The sequence below is a fragment of the Sinohyriopsis cumingii genome, chromosome 9, assembly GCF_028554795.1.
Source record: "Sinohyriopsis cumingii isolate HCF-2022 chromosome 9, ASM2855479v2, whole genome shotgun sequence".
In the NCBI taxonomy this organism is placed as follows: Eukaryota; Metazoa; Mollusca; class Bivalvia; order Unionida; family Unionidae; genus Sinohyriopsis; species Sinohyriopsis cumingii.
The window spans coordinates 44,731,314-44,741,434 of record NC_142969.1 but is presented as its reverse complement, the minus strand read 5'-3'; the positions used below and the strand labels follow the sequence as shown (position 1 = coordinate 44,741,434).

Genomic DNA, 10,121 nt, shown 5'->3' with positions numbered 1-10,121 from the left:
CATCTTTGCCTTGTGCAATTGTTTGCTACATGGCCTTGCTCCCCACACTTGTAGCATACAAAATCAGGGCAGTCTTTTATAACATGTCCCGGATCAAGACATCTAGAACATACCTTAACTTGATTATTGTGTAATACTCTAAAGTATTGTTGACCATTGACAGTCTGAAATTTCAGACTGTAAGGCAAGGATTTTACCTGCTGTGGAAATTTACATTTGACATAATGAGTCCCATCAGCTACACTAGTTCCAGGATAATATCTGCGTTGAATGGGAGAAAGAAGTTCTACTCAGTATTCACCGAGCTTCATACTTATATCATCATCTGTGATGTATGCTGGTAAATGAAGAATTGACACAATAATAGTGTCTGAATATAAAAGAGTACAATCAAAGTGTTCACTTCCAATATCAATTCCACACAAGGTATTATATGCTACTTCCTTACTCGGTAGTGTGACCTCATACAAATTTGCACCTTTGGGCACAACTGCATAGACCGACATATCTCCGGTTAATTCTTCTACACTTCTAACAATATCACTTGCCTTTATTTTCTTCACATCCTTTACATCAATCACCACGGTACATTCTTTCCCAAAACGACGAGAAGCTCCTGTCTGTCTATCGATGTTACTCGACATGCCATTCTTATTGTTAGCTATTCCACTGGTGTCATTAGATTGTGAGTCAGCTCCTTGTGCTGCACGTGCAGCACGACCAGGCTTTGTATTCATTGTCACAGAAAATAATATTTTGTGTGGTGGATAAAGTTATCCACACACTCAAAATATATCTCACTTATATATGAATGCGATCAAACAAATCTTAACAACGTACCTGTAACAAATTAAAACAGCAAAAATGTCTATTAAAGGAAAAAAACTTGAAAATTCACGGAGCGATCATCAAACGTGTTTTCCTTCTGATGTCATAACCGGAAGTCCTTTACACCACCGACGCGCTGATGATACTCTATTCTCGTCACTTAGGTAATAGGTCATGCATAACGTTAATCATTCCTGTGTGAGAGATCAGTGAAGTAACAATATTCGCAAATTATCTGGTGTTATTTGTTTCAGTTTGAATTTATAGATGTTAGAATGTCTTCAGTGTGTGACACATCTGGATTATTTTATTCCTTTATTCATAGTGTTGTTTGTTTTGCTAGAAGAAATTGTATACAATACCAATCGGGAGAACTGAAACAGAAAAAAAATAGAAAAAAAGAAAGATACAAACCATCGCTTTGAAAAGAGATGGAAAAGCGAGGACATTACCATTAACAGAGGGACCTCAGGCAAGATACGTAAACATGTATAATTAGGATCCTATACGGTTTTTGGTTCATGGCAGTTGGACAGTGCAGTGTGTATTAAATGTTTAGTAAATTCAATGAAAGATTATGGTCCATTCATCAAGAATTCATTATCAAATCGACAGCTCAAGAGACAAAATCTTCAATTTCGTATAATCTTTTGATAATTCTTTTTGATAATTATTTGAAAATAGATGAATACATGTGGGATTATATGGCTGCTTCTGAGAATATTTAAGTAGATGTTTGTGTCAATATTCCATTTAACACTGACATTCTTATGACAAAAAATTGTACTTGATCTCCATCGCATGATAACAAATTTTTTTTGTTGTTGTGTCATTTGATAATGCTTGTTGCGTAGCCCATCTACCTGGACCAACAAGATATCTCTTAAAATGATGGTCGCTATTCTCATAATGCGTGTCTAAACATAGTAATAAATTAATGACTCTTTTAATACGGAGAAATGAAATGAAGACATGAGATACATCCATTTCTTTTCGTCTCCATTTGTATTAAATAACTCCATCTCATTACAAGCAGTCTTAAAAACATCGTGTAGTCATCGTTATAGGTCTATTGATATGTAAAACACATTTTAGCTGTCTTGTGAATATCTGTACTGGATTCAGAGTAAAATACTTCAATGACATGAACATGGGTATTATTTTCTTTTTTCTATCTGCAAACGTAGCATCAACAAACCATATACATGGTTGCTGAAAAAGGACAACAGGTGGCAGAACGGCATCGATTCTCTTGCTTGTTCCAATAAATATGTGGACTCTTTATGAAAAAAGTTCTCTGGTTAGTCAAGTGATTGATTCTCTAAAAAAAATGGCACTGACAGTTGACTAACTGAATTAATTTAAAGTTGGATAGGTTGGTTGATGCAAAAATTATTTGTTGGATTTGATATTACATGGCTTTATGATTAGCAGACTCCTGATCAATGTATCGCATTAGGCTTTTAATTTTTCAAAAAGGCATGCCTATCAATGAAGAGATGTGGTTATTTTGTAAGTCCTGCGGCGAGCTGTCAGGATTTAGACAGTGTGATTTACGTGCGAGACTGAAAAGTTGAAATTCATTGTGATTTAGCCGGTTTGCAATTGTTCTTTCTTTTGGACTAATTTGACGAAGCATAATTTTGATTTGGAATGTTTTGTTTCTCATACAAAATGAGAGCAAAGACAACATTCAAATAAAAATATAAGCAAACATTTTGTTTAGTTATTAACTTGAGTTTTTAATATATAGCTATAAAAATGTATAGATTTCCTATTCAACTGATTTTAAAAGTAGAGTCGGTAGATTGTTTTCTTTTGACATGACATATATTATAATGAACTATCTATTTATGTATATAAACGCTTCAAGGACTGGGCAAAACCGGCTGAAATAGATGCGTCAATCAGTTTCCGAAATTAGTTTTCTTATTTTGCCCAGGGGAAAAAGTTCATTGATCGGCAAAGAAAAACATGGACGGTCAGCCGGACGGAAACACATGTATTTGTTTTTCCTTGGGTTTGTTCCCATTGACCTATGTTAGGAAATATTTTCTGTAATGTCATTTTCAAAATATTATTGTCTTTACTATGGCGAAGAAAGTGAAAGTTGTTTGGATATAACACGAGGTAATTAGTTTCCAGAGAGGCCGCCGTTCGGAGCTTGCCTGAGTAAACATCCAACCCGGTACCCTTTTTGATACCGAATCAGAAGCTCTTCCAACTAAGCATCGCGGCCATCTTTGGAATTAGCGGAAGATTTATGAACGTCATACATATGCAAAAAATAATGATGCACAGCGAAGAAAAGTATTGAATCTTGTGACCGAGGGTTGCTCAAAAATCTCCAGCAGAAGATATGGTCGCTTTAAGTAGGGCAGTGACAAAAAGCGATGTTTCAGCCAGGAATCGAACCCCGATCGACTGCTTGGAATTGCCATCACTTAGGGGACATGTCATGCATAATGCTTGTCTGTGATGTGTAAGAGACATCCATGTTAGATAGACTGTCTCGTTGTATTCACTACTGACGTTGTTGTTGCAAATTTTGACGCCATTTTCAGCACAAGATAGGCTATACATGGCGGCCAGTATAAATGGTGGAGGAAGAATCCAGGAAAGCCCTGGAAAGAACCACCGACCCACGAGAACCTACCGGCAAGCTTCCTCTCATCCCAACATTGGCCGAACCCGAGACTCGAAACCATGCCGACAGAGGTGAGATGGCAGTGATCCGTAACGGTGAGCGCTTTAGACCACTGGGAAGTTCGGAGGGTGTGGTGTTTGGCCCTTCACTACGGACAGTTTCGTGAATGTTATGTAAAGACGAAATACAAAAAATACAACATTAATTAATAGGAGAACGAATCGATGCATTTACTTTAGGAAAAGAAAGTAAACCAAAGCGTATGTGCATGAAATATGAGGAAAGCTTTTCACATATGTGTCAAAATATGTGAAAATTATTCTCGAATATATGGTAATTACTGTAAAGGACTAAGACACATTATGAAGAAGGAACATAGAAATCAGAAGAAAGAAAGAATATATAAAGACGTGTTTCGAAAAGAGATGTAAAAGTGAAAGCAATTGAGGCAGATAAAGCAACAAGTGTTAAAATATATGATCATCATCTGACAGTTGTTGGTTACATGACCGCCGTCCCGAAGGTGGCCTGAGTGAATATCGAACCGGTCACCCTTGGATAACGAATCGGATACTCTACCAACTAAGCTATCGTGCCTGTCTTCGGAATTAGTGCAATGCTTATGGCCGTCCTACATATTAAATCAAAATCATGCACAGTGAAGAGAAGTATTGAAACTTGTGATTGAGGGTTGCTAGATATCCAAAAGAGAAATAAAACAAAGACGCTGATATGTTCTCTTTTATGCTCGTTATTAACAAAATGACATGCGTCAGCCGGGAATCGAACCCGGATCGGCTGCTTGGAAGGCAACCATGCTAACCTTTACACCACCGACGCGCTGGTTATACTCTATTCTCGTCACTTAGGTGACAGGTCATGTATAATGTTTGTCATTACCGTGACTAATTCAACGTGGCATAGTTTGGATTGATCCATTTATCTTTCCCTTGCAAATATTCTCAAAGAGAACAGTCAAATAAAAATATTCGCAAAAATATTTGATGTTATTTGTGTCAGTTTTAATATATAGATGTTAGAGTGTCTTCATTGTGTGATCCGTCTGGATTATTTTATTTCTTTATTCATAGTGCTGTTTTGTTTGCTAGAAGAAATTGTATACCATACCAATCGGGAGATCTGAACTAGGAAGACATAGAGAAAAAGAAAGATACAAACAATCGCTTTGAAAAGAGATGGAAAAGTGAGGACATTACTAGCAACAGGAGAACCTCAAGCAAGAAATATAAACATGTATCGTTTGGATCCTATAAGGTTAATGGTTAATGGCAGGTTGACAGTGCATTTTGTATTAAATGTTTAATAAATTCATTGAAAGGTTATGGTCCAGGCATCCATAATTCATTATAAAATTTGACAGCTCAAGAGACAAAATCTTAAATTTTGTAAAATCTTTTGATAATTATTTTTGATAATTATTTGAAAGTAGATGAAAACATGTGGGATTATATGGCTGCTTCTGATAATATTTAAGTAGATATTTGCGTCAATATTTCATTTAACATTGACATTCTAATGCCCAAAAAGATTATACTAGACTCCATAACATTATAACAAAATTTTGGTTTTGTGTGTGATATGATGCTTTTTGCGTAGCCCATCTACCTGGATCAACACGAAATGTCTTAAAATGATGCTCGCTATTTTCGTAATGCGTGTCTAACAGTACTGAAATAATAATTCTTTTAATACGGAGAAAGGAAATGAAGACATGAGATACATCCATTTCTTTTTATCTCCATTTGTATTAAATAACACGCTTTGATACCGAATCAGAAACTCTATCAACTAAGTTATCGAGGCTGTCTTCGGAATTAGTGGAAGGTTTATGAACGTCCTACATATGAAAACAAAATCATGCACAGTGAAGAGAAGTATTGAAACTTGTGACTGAGGGTTGCTAAATATCCGAAAGAGAAGAAAAACAAAGACGCTGATATGTTCGCTTTTAAACTCGGTATTGACAAAATGACATGCGTCAGCCGGGAATCGAACCCGGATCGGCTGCTTGGAAGGCAACCATGCTAACCTTTACACCACCGACGCGCTGATGATACTCTATTCTCGTCACTTAGGTAATAGGTCATGCATAACGTTAATCATTCCTGTGTGAGAGATCAGTGAAGTAACAATATTCGCAAATTATCTGGTGTTATTTGTTTCAGTTTGAATTTATAGATGTTAGAATGTCTTCAGTGTGTGACACATCTGGATTATTTTATTCCTTTATTCATAGTGTTGTTTGTTTTGCTAGAAGAAATTGTATACAATACCAATCGGGAGAACTGAAACAGAAAAAAAATAGAAAAAAAGAAAGATACAAACCATCGCTTTGAAAAGAGATGGAAAAGCGAGGACATTACCATTAACAGAGGGACCTCAGGCAAGATACGTAAACATGTATAATTAGGATCCTATACGGTTTTTGGTTCATGGCAGTTGGACAGTGCAGTGTGTATTAAATGTTTAGTAAATTCAATGAAAGATTATGGTCCATTCATCAAGAATTCATTATCAAATCGACAGCTCAAGAGACAAAATCTTCAATTTCGTATAATCTTTTGATAATTCTTTTTGAGAATTATTTGAAAATAGATGAATACATGTGGGATTATATGGCTGCTTCTGAGAATATTTAAGTAGATGTTTGTGTCAATATTCCATTTAACACTGACATTCTTATGACAAAAAATTGTACTTGATCTCCATCGCATGATAACAAATTTTTGTTGTTGTTGTGTCATTTGATAATGCTTGTTGCGTAGCCCATCTACCTGGACCAACAAGATATCTCTTAAAATGATGGTCGCTATTCTCATAATGCGTGTCTAAACATAGTAATAAATTAATGACTCTTTTAATACGGAGAAATGAAATGAAGACATGAGATACATCCATTTCTTTTCGTCTCCATTTGTATTAAATAACTCCATCTCATTACAAGCAGTCTTAAAAACATCGTGTAGTCATCGTTATAGGTCTATTGATATGTAAAACACATTTTAGCTGTCTTGTGAATATCTGTACTGGATTCAGAGTAAAATACTTCAATGACATGAACATGGGTATTATTTTCTTTTTTCTATCTGCAAACGTAGCATCAACAAACCATATACATGGTTGCTGAAAAAGGACAACAGGTGGCAGAACGGCATCGATTCTCTTGCTTGTTCCAATAAATATGTGGACTCTTTATGAAAAAAGTTCTCTGGTTAGTCAAGTGATTGATTCTCTAAAAAAAATGGCACTGACAGTTGACTAACTGAATTAATTTAAAGTTGGATAGGTTGGTTGATGCAAAAATTATTTGTTGGATTTGATATTACATGGCTTTATGATTAGCAGACTCCTGATCAATGTATCGCATTAGGCTTTTAATTTTTCAAAAAGGCATGCCTATCAATGAAGAGATGTGGTTATTTTGTAAGTCCTGCGGCGAGCTGTCAGGATTTAGACAGTGTGATTTACGTGCGAGACTGAAAAGTTGAAATTCATTGTGATTTAGCCGGTTTGCAATTGTTCTTTCTTTTGGACTAATTTGACGAAGCATAATTTTGATTTGGAATGTTTTGTTTCTCATACAAAATGAGAGCAAAGACAACATTCAAATAAAAATATAAGCAAACATTTTGTTTAGTTATTAACTTGAGTTTTTAATATATAGCTATAAAAATGTATAGATTTCCTATTCAACTGATTTTAAAAGTAGAGTCGGTAGATTGTTTTCTTTTGACATGACATATATTATAATGAACTATCTATTTATGTATATAAACGCTTCAAGGACTGGGCAAAACCGGCTGAAATAGATGCGTCAATCAGTTTCCGAAATTAGTTTTCTTATTTTGCCCAGGGGAAAAAGTTCATTGATCGGCAAAGAAAAACATGGACGGTCAGCCGGACGGAAACACATGTATTTGTTTTTCCTTGGGTTTGTTCCCATTGACCTATGTTAGGAAATATTTTCTGTAATGTCATTTTCAAAATATTATTGTCTTTACTATGGCGAAGAAAGTGAAAGTTGTTTGGATATAACACGAGGTAATTAGTTTCCAGAGAGGCCGCCGTTCGGAGCTTGCCTGAGTAAACATCCAACCCGGTACCCTTTTTGATACCGAATCAGAAGCTCTTCCAACTAAGCATCGCGGCCATCTTTGGAATTAGCGGAAGATTTATGAACGTCATACATATGCAAAAAATAATGATGCACAGCGAAGAAAAGTATTGAATCTTGTGACCGAGGGTTGCTCAAAAATCTCCAGCAGGAGATATGGTCGCTTTAAGTAGGGCAGTGACAAAAAGCGATGTTTCAGCCAGGAATCGAACCCCGATCGACTGCTTGGAATTGCCATCACTTAGGGGACATGTCATGCATAATGCTTGTCTGTGATGTGTAAGAGACATCCATGTTAGATAGACTGTCTCGTTGTATTCACTACTGACGTTGTTGTTGCAAATTTTGACGCCATTTTCAGCACAAGATAGGCTATACATGGCGGCCAGTATAAATGGTGGAGGAAGAATCCAGGAAAGCCCTGGAAAGAACCACCGACCCACGAGAACCTACCGGCAAGCTTCCTCTCATCCCAACATTGGCCGAACCCGAGACTCGAAACCATGCCGACAGAGGTGAGATGGCAGTGATCCGTAACGGTGAGCGCTTTAGACCACTGGGAAGTTCGGAGGGTGTGGTGTTTGGCCCTTCACTACGGACAGTTTCGTGAATGTTATGTAAAGACGAAATACAAAAAATACAACATTAATTAATAGGAGAACGAATCGATGCATTTACTTTAGGAAAAGAAAGTAAACCAAAGCGTATGTGCATGAAATATGAGGAAAGCTTTTCACATATGTGTCAAAATATGTGAAAATTATTCTCGAATATATGGTAATTACTGTAAAGGACTAAGACACATTATGAAGAAGGAACATAGAAATCAGAAGAAAGAAAGAATATATAAAGACGTGTTTCGAAAAGAGATGTAAAAGTGAAAGCAATTGAGGCAGATAAAGCAACAAGTGTTAAAATATATGATCATCATCTGACAGTTGTTGGTTACATGACCGCCGTCCCGAAGGTGGCCTGAGTGAATATCGAACCGGTCACCCTTGGATAACGAATCGGATACTCTACCAACTAAGCTATCGTGCCTGTCTTCGGAATTAGTGCAATGCTTATGGCCGTCCTACATATTAAATCAAAATCATGCACAGTGAAGAGAAGTATTGAAACTTGTGATTGAGGGTTGCTAGATATCCAAAAGAGAAATAAAACAAAGACGCTGATATGTTCTCTTTTATGCTCGTTATTAACAAAATGACATGCGTCAGCCGGGAATCGAACCCGGATCGGCTGCTTGGAAGGCAACCATGCTAACCTTTACACCACCGACGCGCTGGTTATACTCTATTCTCGTCACTTAGGTGACAGGTCATGTATAATGTTTGTCATTACCGTGACTAATTCAACGTGGCATAGTTTGGATTGATCCATTTATCTTTCCCTTGCAAATATTCTCAAAGAGAACAGTCAAATAAAAATATTCGCAAAAATATTTGATGTTATTTGTGTCAGTTTTAATATATAGATGTTAGAGTGTCTTCATTGTGTGATCCGTCTGGATTATTTTATTTCTTTATTCATAGTGCTGTTTTGTTTGCTAGAAGAAATTGTATACCATACCAATCGGGAGATCTGAACTAGGAAGACATAGAGAAAAAGAAAGATACAAACAATCGCTTTGAAAAGAGATGGAAAAGTGAGGACATTACTAGCAACAGGAGAACCTCAAGCAAGAAATATAAACATGTATCGTTTGGATCCTATAAGGTTAATGGTTAATGGCAGGTTGACAGTGCATTTTGTATTAAATGTTTAATAAATTCATTGAAAGGTTATGGTCCAGGCATCCATAATTCATTATAAAATTTGACAGCTCAAGAGACAAAATCTTAAATTTTGTAAAATCTTTTGATAATTATTTTTGATAATTATTTGAAAGTAGATGAAAACATGTGGGATTATATGGCTGCTTCTGATAATATTTAAGTAGATATTTGCGTCAATATTTCATTTAACATTGACATTCTAATGCCCAAAAAGATTATACTAGACTCCATAACATTATAACAAAATTTTGGTTTTGTGTGTGATATGATGCTTTTTGCGTAGCCCATCTACCTGGATCAACACGAAATGTCTTAAAATGATGCTCGCTATTTTCGTAATGCGTGTCTAACAGTACTGAAATAATAATTCTTTTAATACGGAGAAAGGAAATGAAGACATGAGATACATCCATTTCTTTTTATCTCCATTTGTATTAAATAACACGCTTTGATACCGAATCAGAAACTCTATCAACTAAGTTATCGAGGCTGTCTTCGGAATTAGTGGAAGGTTTATGAACGTCCTACATATGAAAACAAAATCATGCACAGTGAAGAGAAGTATTGAAACTTGTGACTGAGGGTTGCTAAATATCCGAAAGAGAAGAAAAACAAAGACGCTGATATGTTCGCTTTTAAACTCGGTATTGACAAAATGACATGCGTCAGCCGGGAATCGAACCCGGATCGGCTGCTTGGAAGGCAACCATGCTAACCTTTACACCACCGACGC

The 10,121-nt window shown here is 36.2% G+C and overlaps 4 non-coding genes across 4 annotated transcripts; all 4 read right to left on the bottom strand.

Annotated features, from left to right (window-relative positions):
• Positions 1–4,243: 4,243 nt before the first annotated feature.
• Positions 4,244–4,315, bottom strand: Trnag-ucc (transfer RNA glycine (anticodon UCC)). Its single transcript has one exon. It is a non-coding gene; the product is annotated as a tRNA-Gly (tRNA).
• Positions 4,316–5,470: 1,155 nt separating this feature from the next.
• On the bottom strand, positions 5,471–5,542 carry Trnag-ucc (transfer RNA glycine (anticodon UCC)). Its single transcript has one exon. It is a non-coding gene; the product is annotated as a tRNA-Gly (tRNA).
• A 3,280-nt stretch (positions 5,543–8,822) lies between these two features.
• Positions 8,823–8,894, bottom strand: Trnag-ucc (transfer RNA glycine (anticodon UCC)). Its single transcript has one exon. It is a non-coding gene; the product is annotated as a tRNA-Gly (tRNA).
• Positions 8,895–10,049: 1,155 nt separating this feature from the next.
• On the bottom strand, positions 10,050–10,121 carry Trnag-ucc (transfer RNA glycine (anticodon UCC)). Its single transcript has one exon. It is a non-coding gene; the product is annotated as a tRNA-Gly (tRNA).